Source organism: Phyllobates terribilis, unplaced genomic scaffold (assembly GCF_046119375.1).
Source record: "Phyllobates terribilis strain yellow unplaced genomic scaffold, ASM4611937v1 Scaffold_2__4_contigs__length_985480577, whole genome shotgun sequence".
Lineage (NCBI taxonomy): Eukaryota > Metazoa > Chordata > Amphibia > Anura > Dendrobatidae > Phyllobates > Phyllobates terribilis.
In genome coordinates, this window is record NW_027362762.1 from 17,222,771 (window position 1) to 17,238,961 (window position 16,191).

At 46.9% G+C, this 16,191-nt stretch overlaps 1 protein-coding gene across 1 annotated transcript in view; it reads right to left on the reverse strand.

The window, feature by feature from the left end:
• The window catches only part of LOC141189368 (ecto-ADP-ribosyltransferase 5-like), a 39,484-nt gene extending 25,179 nt beyond the window's left edge, over nucleotides 1-14,305 (reverse strand). The window contains exon 1 of the mRNA XM_073661138.1: nucleotides 14,150-14,305. The gene's annotated coding sequence lies outside the window, so the exon portion shown is untranslated. The remainder of the gene's footprint in view (nucleotides 1-14,149) is intronic.
• Nucleotides 14,306-16,191: the final 1,886 nt, after the last annotated feature.

Genomic DNA, 16,191 nt, shown 5'->3' on the forward strand with positions numbered 1-16,191 from the left:
ATCCTGAGTGACCTCCTGTATGATCCTCCAGAGCTGCACTCACTATTCTGCTGGTGCAGTCACTGTGTACATACATTACATTACTGATCCTGAGTTACATCCTGTATTATACTCCAGAGCTGCACTCACTATTCTGCTGGTGCAGTCACCGTGTACATACTTTACATCACTGATCCTGAGTTACATCCTGTATTATACTCCAGAGCTGCACTCACTATTCTGCTGGTGCAGTCACTGTGTACATACATTACATTACTGATCCTGAGTTACATCCTGTATTATACTCCAGAGCTGCACTCACTATTCTGCTGGTGCAGTCACTGTGTACATACATTACATTACTGATCCTGAGTTACATCCTGTATTATACTCCAGAGCTGCACTCACTATTCTGCTGGTGCAGTCACTGTGTACATACATTACATTACTGATCCTGAGTTACATCCTGTATTATACTCCAGAGCTGCACTCACTATTCTGCTGGTGCAGTCACTGTGTACATACATTACATTACTAACCCTGAGTTACATCCTGTATTATACTCCAGAGCTGCACTCACTATTCTGCTGGTGCAGTCACTGTGTACATACATTACATTACTGATCCTGAGTTACCTCCTGTATTATACTCCAGAGCTGCACTCACTATTCTGCTGGTGCAGTCACTATGTACATACATTACATTACTGATCCTGAGTTACCTCCTGTATTATACTCCAGAGCTGCACTCACTATTCTGCTGGTGCAGTCACTGTGTACATACATTACATTACTGATCCTGAGTTACATCCTGTATTATACTCCAGAGCTGCACTCACTATTCTGCTGGTGCAGTCACTGTGTACATACATTACATTACTGATCCTGAGTTACATCCTGTATTATACTCCAGAGCTGCACTCACTATTCTGCTGGTGCAGTCACTGTGTACATACATTACATTACTGATCCTGAGTTACATCCTGTATTATACTCCAGAGCTGCACTCACTATTCTGCTGGTGCAGTCACTATGTACATACATTACATTACTGATCCTGAGTTACATCCTGTATTATACTCCAGAGCTGCACTCACTATTCTGCTGGTGCAGTCACCGTGTACATACTTTACATCACTGATCCTGAGTTACATCCTGTATTATACTCCAGAGCTGCACTCACTATTCTGCTGGTGCAGTCACTGTGTACATACATTACATTACTGATCCTGAGTTACATCCTGTATTATACTCCAGAGCTGCACTCACTATTCTGCTGGTGCAGTCACTGTGTACATACATTACATTACTGATCCTGAGTTACCTCCTGTATTATACTCCAGAGCTGCACTCACTATTCTGCTGGTGCAGTCACTATGTACATACATTACATTACTGATCCTGAGTTACCTCCTGTATTATACTCCAGAGCTGCACTCACTATTCTGCTGGTGCAGTCACTGTGTACATACATTACATTACTGATCCTGAGTTACATCCTGTATTATACTCCAGAGCTGCACTCACTATTCTGCTGGTGCAGTCACTGTGTACATACATTACATTACTGATCCTGAGTTACATCCTGTATTATACTCCAGAGCTGCACTCACTATTCTGCTGGTGCAGTCACTGTGTACATACATTACATTACTGATCCTGAGTTACATCCTGTATTATACTCCAGAGCTGCACTCACTATTCTGCTGGTGCAGTCACTGTGTACATACATTACATTACTGATCCTGAGTTACATCCTGTATTATACTCCAGAGCTGCACTCACTATTCTGCTGGTGCAGTCACTGTGTACATACATTACATTACTGATCCTGTACTTATGCTCCTGTTTAGTTGGTGACTTCCGTGGTCCCCTGGACATCTCTGACTGATCAGTAAGGCTTTGATGATTTTCTTGGAGCTTTCACCTTTTCTGTATAAAGTTATTTTCTATCCCAGGTCTTGTGTCATTTCTCTTCCATGTGGTGCCATTGCTGACAGCATGAAATGAGAAGGGGTTTCTTTTTTAAGTATAATTCTCTTATAGTCAGTCACTAGTGATGAGTGAACGTGCTCGCCACATCACTGTACTCGACGAGCTCGGCGCTCGGCGAGTATTTTCGGGTTGCTTGGGCGGGTACTCGGGTCCCTGCCCTGCCTGTTTGACGCTCTTTAGAGAGCCAATGAACATGCAGGGATTGCCTGCCACGCACTGTAATGCTGTAGCCATGCTGGTTGTGGCATTACAGTGATTGGCTGGCCGCACAGTGTCATCGGGTGTATATTAGACCTGGCGCCGCCATGCTCGTCACAGTCTACCCCGGAATCAGACAGTGTAGGGAGAGCTGCTGCTGAGCTAGGGAGAGATTTGCTTCTTTATAGTTAGTACTAGATGGTGGCCCGATTCGAATGCATCGGGTATTCTAGAATATGTATGCGGCCGACGGGGCGCAATTAGCAGAGCGGTGTTTAAATTTTGCGCCAAAATCGCTGATTGGTCGCATTCGGCAACCGCGACCAATCAGCAAAGCGGTGTTTAAATTTGGCGGCAATATTAGTGATTGGTCGCGGGCGGCGGCCGCGACCAATCAGCGAACCATGTTAGTGAGGACTGGAGAGCGTGTTTAAATTGGGCACCAAAATCGCTGATTAGTCACGACCAATCAGCAGAGCGGTGTTTAAATTTGGCGCCAATACTGCTGATTGGTCGAGGCCGCCGGCCTCGACCCATCAGCAGAGCGTTGTTTAAATTTGGCGCCAATCTGGCTGATTGGTCGCGGATGGCGGCAGCGACCAATCAGCAGAGCGGTGTTTAAATTTGGCGCCAAAATCGCTGATTGGTCACGGGCGGCGGCCGCGACCAATCAGCGAACCGTGTTAGTGAGGAATGGAGAGCGTGTTTAAATTTGGCACCAAAATCGCTGATTAGTCGCGGCCGGCAACCAATCAGCAGAGCGTTGTTTAAATTTGGCGCCAATCTCGCTGATTGTTTGTGGCTGACGGCCGCGACCAATCAGCAGAGTGAGGTTTAAATTTGGCGCCAATACTGCTGATTGGTCGCGGCCGGTGACAGCGACCAATCAGCAGAGTGGGGTTTAAATTTTGCGCCAATACTGCTGATTGATCTCAGCCAGCGACCGCGATCAATCAGCAGAGCATTGTTTAAGTTTGGCGCCAATCTCGCTGATTGGACGCGTCTGGCGTCCGCGACCAATGAGCAGAGCGTTGTTTAAATTTGGCGCCAAGCTCGCTGATTGGTCGCGGACGCTATTTAAATGTGGCGCCCAAATCGGTGATTGGTCGCGGGCAGCGGCCGCGACCAATCAGCACAACGGTGTTTAACTTTAGCGCCAAGATCACTGATTGGTCGCGTGCGGAGAGCGCGACCAATCAGCGAATCGTATTGGTGAGGAGCGGGGAGCGGAATCGTATTAGTGAGGACCGGGGAGCGCCGCTGCCTGTGCGGCTACTTCCACTCCGAGAAGCCGGGAGATGAGCGACTGCTCGCAGCAGAAGTGTCCGGACCCGCAGCGCCGCTCCCCGGTCCTCCCTTCACACCCTAGCCGCTGATGTCCCCACAGTATCCGCATGGTGTTACAAAGGTCCGGACATTTGGCGCTGCCCGGGACCAATCACCGATTTGGGCGCCAAATTTAAATATCGGCCGTGACCAATGACCGATCTTGGCTCCACATTTAAACACCGCTGTGCTGATTGGTCACGGCCGATATTTGAATTTGGCGCCCAAATCGGTGATTGGTCGCGGGCAGCGCCAGCGACCAATCAGCGATTTTTATCACAAATGTCCGGACCTTTGTAACACCATGCGAATACTGTGGGGACATCAGAGGCTAGGGTGTGAAGGGAGGACCGAGGAGCGGCGCTGCGAGTCCGGATACTTCTGCTGCGAGCGCCGCTCATGTCCCTGGTTCTTGCAGCGGAAGTATCCGGACAGGCCGGGGAGCGGCGCTGACATCCATGCGGCTAGGGTGTGAAGGGAGGACCGGGGAGCGGCGCTGACATCCAATTGGTCGCGGACGCTATTTAAAATTGCCGCACAAATAGGTGATTGGTCGCTGTCTTGGCCCACGACCAATGACTGATCTTGGCGCCAAAGTTAAACACTATTGTGCTGATTGGTCGCGGACGCTGACCGCGACCAATCACCGATTTGGGCGCCAAATTTAAATATCGGCCGCGACCAATCACCGATTTGGGCGCCGAATTTAAATATCGTCCGCGACCAATCACCGATCTTGGCTCCACATTTAAACACCGCTGTGGTGATTGGTCGCGGCCGATATTTAAATTTGGCGCCCAAATCGGTGATTGGTCACGGGCAGCATCGGCGACTAATCAGCACAATAGTGTTTAAGTTTTGCGCTAAGATCAGTGATTGGTCGGGTCCGAAGACCGCGACCAATCATCGAATCGTCTTGGTGAGCACCGGGGAGAACCCGGGACATAGCGGGCACTCGCAGCAGAAGTATCCCGACCTGCAGCGCCGCTCCCCGGTCCTCCCTTCCGCATGGAGGTCAGCGACGCCGGCGGTCCATCCGCTGCTACCGGCTGGGAGATGAGCGCCTCGCGCCGCTCATCTCCTGGCTGCATCTCCGTCCCGCAGATGGGTTCGGCGGTCGGGTTCCTTCTGCTGTTGCCGGCTGGGAGATGAGCGCCTCTCCGTCCCGCAGATGAGCCGCTAACGGCCGCCATCTTTTTTTAGAAATCCCCCGGTGCTGATTGGCCGCTGCCGGATCAATGAGCGACGCGGGATTTCCTGGACAGACAGACAGAAAGACAGACAGACAGACAGACAGACAGACGGGATAAGACGATTATATATATAGATAGGTGTACCACAACATATATATATCTATATCCATCTGAACTAACAGTCCTTCTGAGGACTAATCCAGCTGTATATAATCAGTGTTAGGCAGGCAGTGTATGTGGCAGACTGCAGAGCATATAGCACAAGAGGGTCCATTGAACGTCCTGTCTGCTGCTGCTGTGATAATTACAGATATTGGTAGACATAGCCCCAGATATCAGGGGCCAGGGCAATTTTTTTTTTTGATCTTACTCCTGGTTATTTGCTTAAAAAGCAATCCAGAGTACACCATTTTTCTGCTCCATTTGCTTGTTCTCACTGCAGAATACAGCCAGATCTGTTCCATATTACAGCGATACAAATCTAGAAATTTAAACTGAACGTGGAAAATATTGGCCTCCTCTTCCATTCTGTTGCAGTGTGTCGGTCAAGCTAGTCACACTAGGTCTCTGTGTAGAATAATATTAGTAAATTACAGGCCTAAAATTTAAAGCCGTGGTTTTCTGTCAGACGTATCACATATAACTGCGTTCCAAAAATCAGCCATTTCTCGTGAATGTGGAAAATATTGTCCTCCATTTAAAATGGGCAAAGTACGTTGCTAGGGACGGGGAAGTGGACGTGATGGTGATGGTGCATGCAGAGGCCGAGGACGTGGCCGTGGGCAAGGTGAAATTGTGCCACAACAAACACCCACATCGTCTCAATCGACCTTCTTGTCCCAATTCCTAGAGGACCGCAGCACACCACTATTGAACACAGAGCAGTGTGGAAAGGTTGTTGGTTGGATAGCAGATAATGCTTCCAGTCACTTAGTCACCACCACCACCCTGTCTTCCACACGGTCAAGTCTCAGTAGCCGTGAGTCTGGACCGCATACTCCTCACCTTGATCCTCCTATCTCCCACCATGCCGAGTGCCTGGAGACAACTGATCCCACACTTGGACACTCAGAAGAGCTGTTCACTTTTCCATTTATAGATTCGGGCCTCTCGCCCAGCCAGCTTCAAGCGGGTCAAGAGGAGAACACGTGTAGCGATGCCCAAATATTGGAGCAGCCACAGTCACATGAAGGCGATGGTGGGAAAGTGTAATTAATGTCGCAAGAGGTGGATGATGATGATGATGAGACACAATTGCCAGAAAGTCAGGAGAACAACCAGGGTGCGGAAGTGGAAGACGAGGTGGTGGATGATCTAGTAACTGACCCAACCTGGCAGGGGGACATACAGAGTGAGGACAGCAGCACACAGGGGGAGGGAGGCAGAGCACCCCAACAGGCAGGAAGAAGCAGTGTGGTGGCCGCAGACAGAAGGCAGGCAACCGTTCACCGTAACACCAACACGAAGGAAGTTGCCAGTACAACTATTAGGTCTTCCCGCGTCTGGTTATTTTTTAAAGACTCTGCCGATAACCGCAAAAAGGCCATTTGCACCACCTGCCAGGCCAGCATCAGCAGGGATGGCAAAACGACCAGCCTGACCACCACCAGCATGATCAGGCACATGACCGCAAAACACCCGACTAAGTGGGCCGAACCCAACAGTGTCTGCAGGTGACACCACTGCTTCTGCTGCTATTATGCGTGCACGCCAATTCCCTGTCCATGGCACATGCCAAGATGCCTCCCGCCCTGCACACGTCATTGCACACTCTCAAATAGCACCATCAGCAAGCACGTCCACGTTCTTGTCCCAGCACAGCGTTCAGTTGTCCTTGGAACACAAGCGCAAATACGCAACTAACGCCCCACAGGCCACACTACTAAATTCACACATTTCGCGAATGCTTGCACTCGAAATGTTGCCATTTAGGCTCGTGGAGATGGAAGCTTTCCGCAACCTGATGGCAGCAGCCGTCCCTTGGTACTCAGTCCCCAGCCGCCACCATTTCTCCCGGTGTGCTGTCCCCGCATTACACGAGCACGTGTCCCACAATATTAAACGTGCCCTCAACAACGCAGTTACTGGGAAAGTCCACCTAACCACGGACACGTGGACAAGTGCTTATGAGCAGGGACGGCACATCTCGCTGACGGCACACAGGGTTAATACAGTGGAAGCCGGGACTCAGTCGGACCCTAGAAAGGAACACGTCCTCCCGATGCCGAGGATTGCGGGCCTGGGTCAATCAGGGTTGCCCCCACATTCTACAGCTCCTGCACCTCCTCCTCTTCAGCATCCATCTCCGAAATGATCACATCACTTGCAAGCTGGAAGCACTGCAGCACTGCCTCGGCCAAGCGGCAACAGGCTGTGCTGAAGCTAATATGCTTAGTTGACAAACCCCACAACGATGAAGAGCTGTGGACAGCTCTGAAAGAGCAGGCAGATCTGTGGCTGACACCACTGACCCTACAGCCAGGCATGGTCGTGTGTGACAATGGCTGGAATCTGGTGGCGGCTTTGAGGCGAGACGAGCTCACACACGTACCATGCCTGGCCCATGTGCTTAACCTCGTGGTTCAGCGGTTTCTCAAGACCTACCTGGATATGCTGGATCTGCTTGTTAAAGTACGCTGCCTGTGTGCCCATTGTAGAAAGTCAGTGACAGCTTGCGCTGCCCTTATCGTGCTTGAGCAGCGTTTGCAGATTCCAGCTCACCGACTGATCTGTGATGTCCTTACGCATTGGAACTCTACATTGCAGATGTTGGGAAGGATTTGTGAGCAGAAGAGGGCAGTTGTTGACTACCATCATCAACAAGGCCGTCAGTATTCAGGTCAGACTCCACACATAAAACCTCAGGAGTAATTATGGATGTCAGACATCTGTATCATCCTCCAAAACTTTGAGGATTCCACCAAGACGGTGAGCGACAATGACATCACAATTAGTGTCACCATCCCGCTTTTCTGTCTTCTGAAACGCTCTCTGCTCACAATCAAAGAGGATGCATTGCAGGTGGAGCATGATGAGATGGAGGAAGGAACCATACAGGGTGATTACACACAGCCCAACCTCATCTCATCTCAACGTGGATTGGGTGACAATGAGGAAGATGAGGAAGAACAGGAGCTAGTTTTCTGCGCTATAGACCGTGCTACCTGCACAACTGTCATACCGTCTGTTCAGCGTGGATGGCCTGAGGACAGGGAGGAGGAGGAGGATGAGGAGGAGAGCATGGTCAGTCGAGTCGTCCTCTTGGTGAGGACACGAAAATCTTGTCTCTTTGCAGTCTGGCACGCACAGCTGAGTTTATGTTACGCTGCCTTTCCCGTGACCCTCGCGTTGTCCAAATTTTGGGTGACAGTCATTACTGGTTGGTGACGCTTCTAGACCGACACTACAGGGAGAACTTTATGTCTCTTACTCCCTTGCAGGACAGGCCTAATAAAATGGTGCAGTATGAGAAGGCCCTTGTTGCGGAATTATTTAAAAAATTCCCATCTAAAAACGCTGGCGGCAGAGGACACAGTTCGCTGGACAACCAAGGTGTACAGGCGAGAGAGACACAAATGCAGTCCAGCAGAGGCAGGGGAACACTGTTAAAGTTCTGGGACATTTTTCTCAGACCCTCCCATCGCACAGGCTCTGAGGCGCGGAGTACTCTCACAAGGAGTGCAACGTTTCGGAAGATGGTGAGAGAGTACGTTGCCGACTGTACCAACGTTCTCCGTGATTCCTCTGTGCCTTATAATTATTGGGTATCCAAGCTGGACACGTGGCATGACCTTGCTCTCTACGCCTTGGAGGTCCTGGACTGCTCTGCCGCCAGCGTTTTGTCAGAGTGGGTTTTTAGTGCCGCCGGTGGAATTATAACCGATAGGCGCATCTGCTTGTCAACTGAAAATGCTGACAGGCTGACTCTTATAAAAATGAACAAGGGCTGAAATGGGCCAGACTTCTCAACACCACCGAATGATAGCAGCATAACATAAACTCAAATACAGTGTCTTTTTTTGGGGAGGTCTAACTCTATTCCCATGCACCTCTGTCTTCACACCCAGACATGGGTATACGCTTCCTGATTTTGTCTATCTGCTCTTGTCCTCCTCTGTCTCCGCATCCTCATCCTCCACCACCATATCACCACCATATGTACCATATCAACATATCTACGTCTCTTGCAAGGGGCATATGAGTTCCTCCAAATTTTTGGCAGCGTTGCTTCACTGCATAGGCAAACAGTATGGGAGACCCACTTCCTAATTATGGGAACATTGTTTTCAGAAGGAACTCTGACCTCTGTGTCTCTTGCAAGGGGCATTGGAGTTCCTCCAAATTTTTAGCAGCCATTGCTTCACTGCATAGGAAAACAGTATGGGAGACCCACTTCCTAATAATGGAAACATTTTTTCAGGAGGCCCTTTGACCTCTACGTCTCTTGCAAGGGGCATTGGAGTTCCTCCAAATTTTTGGCAGCCGTTGCTTCACTGCATAGGCAAACAGTATGGGAGACCCGCTTCTTTCTAATAGGAATATGTCGTTACTGAGGCCCACCTCTATGTGTCTATAAATTGTTAGTGGTGTTTTTCATAAATTTTGGCAGCCGTTGGACTCACTGCATACCCTATAACTGTATAGCAGACGCTCTCCTTTCTAATGGAAACATGTCATTACTCTGGCCCTGCTCTATGTGTCTTTAAACTGTTAGTGTTTTTTTTCCTAAGTTTTGGCAGCCGTTGGACTCACTTCATACGTCTCTTGCAAGGGGCATTGGAGTTCCTCCAAATTTTTGGCAGACATTGCTTCACTTCATAGGCAAACAGTATGGGACACACACTTCCTAATAATGGGAACATTGTTTTCAGGAGGCCCTCTGACCTTGCAGTCACTGCATACGCAATAACAGTATAGGAGACCCACTCATTAATATTGGGAACAACAAAGCATAGCCGGCTGATGGCTCTCTAACAATAGCAAGGGCCGACTACTGGCCCATTAAACATAGTAAGGGCCGCCTGGTGACCTTATAAAAATAGGCTTTGTGACTTTCAGAGTCCCTCCATCATAAATGAAACAGGATGTTTCTGATGATGTGTCACATACCACATGGTCAGATAAGGTTGTAAAATGTTAAAATGACATTTCCTGGAGAATACATTTGTCTTAAAAAATAATGTTAAAAAATAAATAAAAAAAAATTAAAACACAGTAGGATATTTGTTTAGTATAAAAACCAGACTCGCCAATGTAACCTCAATGTAATCACATTGTTCAGCTCCTGCACCTCCTCCTCCATCTCCAAAAGACCACATCAGTCACAAGCTGAAAGCACTGCAGCACTGCCTTGGCCAAGTGGCAACAGGCTGTGCTGAAGATAACATGCTGAATTGACAAACTGTCCACCGCAGCAGAGTTGTTGATAGCTGCAACACAGCAGCCTGATCTGTGTCTCTCACCGCTGAACATACAGCCAGGCATGGTCGTGTGTGACAATGGGCGGAACCTGGTGACGGAGAAATGACAGCCAGAGTAGATACGGTTTCCCTCTATGCCAGTCTTTTCACTGAGCTAAAAAATATGGCTGTGGTGAAATACAACTCCCACTGAGAAGCTGTTTCAGATTGAAAAACATTGTGCCCACCAGAGGATTTGATTCTGAGGGCTCACCTTTCTCCCCCACTCAAGAGCCCCATAGCAGCTGCAAAGTTAGCGCTATCATGAACTCTCCTGATGTAGAAGCCAGGGCACACCACCAAATCCTTTCACTGAGCTAAAGAATATGGCTGTGGTGAAATACAACTCTCACCGACAAGTTGTGGACTGGCTCCATACCGTCCCTGGTCACATTCACTTGACCACATGTTTGTGGTTAGGCGGTCCTTCCCAGTAAGTGCACTGGGGAGGGCACGGGTAATGTTGTAGGACCTGTGCTTGTGGAAAGCAGAGACGATACCGGGAGAAACAGTGGCAGCTGGGGACCGAGTATGGACACACGGCCGCCGCCATGAGGTTGTGGACAGCTTCCACCTCCATGAACCTAAAAGGCCACATTTCAAGTGCAAGCAGCTGTCAAAAATTTGGCAGTATAGTATTGCAACCTGTGGGTGGGTGGCTGGCTGCATACTTGCGCTTGCGTTCCAATTAATGGGGTAGGGACAACTGAACACTGCAGTGGGACAAGGACGTGGACGGTGATTGTTTCAAGTCTGCAATGACAGGTGCATGGCGGGAGGCATCTTCGCATGCGCCAAGGGTCACTTATGATGGGCACACTTTTAGGCAGTGACATGGGAGTCAGAGATGCTTCCAGGGGTCTTCCCCATGCTGTTCCCATGTCTTTTCAGCACTGTATGCATGTGTCTGATGATGTGTCACACACCACATGGCCAGATAAGGTTGTAAAATGTTAAAATGACATTTTCTGGTGACGGTTGAAAGCAATACAAAAGTGCAAAAACGCATCAAAAACCCTACGTGTGAACATAGCCCAAGGTGTGGAGGAGTATTTTTGATTTTGGTTATTTATTTTGCCTTATGTACAAGTCATTACCCTGGAAAGGATGTGCCTTGACATATTTCCCAGGAAAATCCATTTTGGTTTTGTTTTTGTAAGTTTTATTGTGAGTCCGTAAAAGTGGCGTAATACTCTGACCACGTTGTTGACAGCAGTGACCTGGGAGTCAGAAATGCTTCCAGGGGTCTTCCCCATGCTGTTCCCATGTCATTTGAGCACTGTTCCCATTGATTTGGGCAATTTTTAGGCCCTCTGCAGACCGCCGGGGGGAGCCACCTGAAAAATGCTCGAGTTTCCCATAGACTTACACTGGGCTCGTTGCTCGGGCATTTTAGTGCTCGCTCATCACTATCAGTCACACATGTGCTGGACCCTGGGGTAATGAAGAATTACACTTGTATTTTTGTTTATTAGAATTTTGGAGTCTAAGCTTAAGCTTTTCTCCTAAGATTTTCATTGGGGTGTACTCATTTTTGCAACATGGTCTTGAATGAATTTCTTATGAAAATTACTTTTTTAGGGGGGTGCAAAATAACAAATCTTGTTTGCAATGAATTGCCGACATTGGTGGGGGTATTTTGTAGTACGGTATCCCAAAGATATTGTTCATTCTGAAAGGAAAGGTTTTCTGACAAATCTTTTGGGGTGCACTCATTGATGCTGAGCACGATATAAAATATCTGCAAAGAAAAGTCTCAATTGTCCAAAAATTATTTTCTTATAAAATGTATTCTGTTGTATTCATGTAACAAAAAAAACCCTCTAAATATAATGTATCCAGACGACTGTAATAAACTAGAGAATTCATTGAGCAGATTATTGGGTGTGAAATGCGAAAAGTAATACAAGCAAAAGGCAAAAACTGATTGTTTTCCATATTTGCATTGCAAAAAAAATGATATAATGTACACGCCAATTTATAAGGACCCGAAAACAGCACTAAAAAGTAGTCACATTTGCACCTCATAAAACAAAACCTCCTGCAGCCAAAGTCACTGAAAAATAAAATAACAAAAAGTGATGGCTGCTGAAAAGAGGAGATAACATGAGTTAGATTGGCGGCACATTAAGAGTCTTTCTGGCCACTTTTACTGCAGTCGTAAAGCAACTAGCTTTTTTTTTTATCACAAATGTCAGCAGCTGCTCCCCCTAGTGTTTAACACTGAAAACATCAAAACTTTTTACATTATTATTCATATTTTATATTATATAAAAAAAAATATATAAAAAACATGAATAATTTGCAGTTTTTCAAAAGCATTTTTTTCTGACTCCCTTTAAGGGTTTTTTGCAAGAATTTTTCAGTTCAAACCTTGCATTAGGCCTCATGCAGATGTCTGTGTCTTCCATTGAAGTCTATGTTGCTATTTCCATGTCTGTGTTTCTTTGCAGACAGTGTGCACAAAAAGTCAGGTTTGTCCATTTTAAATTTCATGGATTAAAATTACCCAGATACTGTAAGTCTATCAGATGGAGAAAATCAGGAAAAGCACATGGAGGGCAGCAATGTCCAGTCCGTAAACGGCCCATGAGTAACATTGTAATGAGAGCAGAAGATTTGGCATTTACTTACCATAAGTGAAAATCACTGAAAACTAACATTGACCAAACACTGAGGACACTCGGATCCAAAATGCTGAGGACATTCAAATCCACAACAAAAAGGACACTCGGATCCCGAACACTGAGGTCAGTTGGATCCAGAAAGCTGAGGACACTCGGATCCAGAACACTGAGGACACTTGGATCTAGAACACTGAGGACACTCGAATCCAGAACACTGAGGACACTCAGACCCAGAACACTGAGGACACTCGAATCCAGAACACTGAGGACACTCAGACCCAGAACACAAAGGACACTCGGATCAAAAATGTTGAGGAAACTCAGATCAAGAACACTGAGGACACTTGGATCCAGAACACTTGGCGGCACTCAGATCCAGAACATTGAGATCTCTTGGATCCAGAACACTGGACCAAAAATGCTAAGGACATTCAAATCCAGAACACTGAGGACACTTAAATCCAATACACACAGGACACTCAGATCTAAAATGATGAGGACACTCAGATCAAGAACGCTGAGGACACTCAAATCCAAATCACTGGTAACACTCAGATTCAGAACACAGAGGACACTTGGATCATGAACTCTGGGGGACACTCAGATGCAGAACGCTGAGGACAGTTGGATCATGAACTCTGGGGGACACTCAGATGCAGAACGCTGAGGACAGTTGACTCCAAAATGTTGAGAACACTTAGATTCAGAACACTGATGACACTTGGATCCATAACACTGTGGGACACTCGGATCCAAAACATTGAGGACACTCAGATCCAAATCACTCGGGAGTACTTAAATCCAGAACACTGAGGACACTCAGACCCAGAACACAGAGGACACTTGGATCCAGAACACTCGGGGGCACTCAGATCCAGAACGCTCAGGACACCCGGTCTGTATTTTCAGATATATTAATACTAACTGCTGCCTGAATGAGGCCTTATTCTTTTTTTTGTATTTGGAATGGAGCTAAGATGAGAACATTTTTTGGGGGGGAAACATCCTGCGCTCATAGATGAGAAAGAGCGTTGTCTGTCCCCTCACAGCCTCCTCCAGAGGGAAAAACAAAATCAGCCTGACCTCACTGTATACAACTGCCGGAGAGCCTGTACTGTATATACTATGTGTATACAGCATATATATATATACCATGTAACATTCCATTGTATATATATATATTATTTGTATCGTACTATTGTGTCCCTATATGTTTATTACTTTTGAGTATATATACTGTGTACTGTATATATTATTTATATTACTATTTTGTATTATACTTTTGTGCTTTCCCTCTTGCTGGATCCATTTGTACAGTGGATGGTTAATTCTGGTCGGTTCTGATCCATTAGGTCAGATATCCTGGTACTTACCGGGATCCGGGGCGCTGGGGGCTGCAGAGACGGTTTGGACCGGTGGGCACTGAGGAGCGGCGCTCTGTGACTTCTGCTCCTTCTCTTCGGTTCTCGTTCTGCTTCCGCTGACTTTTGGCTGTGACTCTGAGTTTTGTTCCCCTGATCCTCCACAACTTTTGTGCTTTTTTAGCTATTGCAAATGTTTAACCCTTTCTTTCCCGGATATTTCCTGATTATCCAGAAGACAAAAACAGGAATCCGCGATACAATGAAAAGTAAAAGAAGAAGATTTTATTGTAGATTTATAAAAGAAAGGAACAAACACTGGAGGCGAATGGTGAGTGGGAGGATTAGTGCTGCAGGTATATATATATATACACTGTGTTCCAAATTATTATGCAAATAATATTTTCTCAGATTTTCCCAAATTACCTATATGAATTGCAGTCATTGTAATTTTCCAGTCAAATAACTATTCGAGTACAATTGAAAGGTTTTTGTACAAACTGCCTATGATAACAGGATATTTTTAAAAAAATAAAAAACTCAAACTACACTCAAAATGCATGTTCCAAATTATTATGCACAGCAGAGTTTTCAACCTTTTCATTTTAATAAAGAACAAAAAAATGGTCATTTGTGAAATTATAAGCATTAGCAGGTTGTTACACACTGAAATCAAACAGTTTTCTACTCAAAACTTTATTCTAGGTGATGTTACATTTGCACATAGGACCCCTTGTTGGAAAGGAGCTTCTGAACTCTCTCGTCCATTGAATTTGTCAGGTTTTGAATGGTTTCTGCTTCAATTGTTTTGCATGAGGACAGAATACCCTCCCAGAGCTGTTGCTTAGATGTGAACTGCCTCCCGCCATCATAGACACTCCTTTTAATGATGCTCCAGAGGTTCTCAATGGGGTTGAGGTCAGGGGAGCATGGGGGCCACACCATAAGTTTGTCCCCTTTTATGCCCATAGCAGGCAGAGATGCAGATGTGTTATGTGCAGCATGAGACGGGGCATTATCACCGTCCAGACGAACATTTGAGCATTTATGCTAGTAATGGTCAACCCGTACCTCAGGTGGGGTACAAAAAAGTGACCATAAAGGTTGGCAAAGTCGAACTGCCAGCACAAGGACTGATTATTGTTGACATTGATCGCCGAGAAAGTCATCCCATGATAACTTTAGGCACTAATGTCATTGAAAACTGTCTTGCAGAAATAATTGTCAGTTCCAGCCAGCAGCGGGTTCTACAAAGAGAGATCAGAGCCCTGATGAGAAGACAACAGGTAGAACTGTCTGGTGGTGAGATTGGCAGTGAGATTGGCAGTGTTAGGATGAGCGACCCATTCCCCATTGCCATGCCCCCAAGAAGTGAAATGCTGATATGGTGCCGGGCAGCAATCGGTCTCCGGGGTAGAGATTACCAGGCCCTGGTAGAGCCCGTCTACTCTGACAGTAGTCCCACCATTTTGACAGCCAAGGGGGTGGTTGATGTACGCCTTGGGAGAGTGCCAGTCCGCATCCTGAACATTGGGGAAAAAGAAGTCCGGTATGCCACCCTGGCCAAGCTATTTACCGTCAATCAAAATGCTATAAAGACAGTGGAACCCTTACCTCCATCCAACCAGGCGGAGGATAATGGCGCCAAGGGACAGATGGAGGACTGGTGCCAGAAGCTGCATGTGGGCACTGACTCTACCCCTCCACATCAAAAACAAGGAGTATACCAGGTGATCCAGGAGTATGAGAGGGTCTTCAGTAAACACCCGCTCGACTTTGGGCAGGTAAAGGGGGTTCAACACCATATCCCCACGGGAGACCATTCACCCATTAAAGAAAGGTACCGGCCTGTACCGCCAGCACACTACCAAAATGCCAAAGGGATGTTGCGAGAGATGAAGGAGGCTGGGGTGATAAGAGACAGTTTGTAGCCCCTGGGCAGCTCCATTAGTTCTTGTAAAGAAAAAGGATGGCACAATGAGAATGTGTGTAGACTACAGGAAAATTAACCCCATAACACATAAAGATGCCTACCCATTACCCAGGATAGAGGA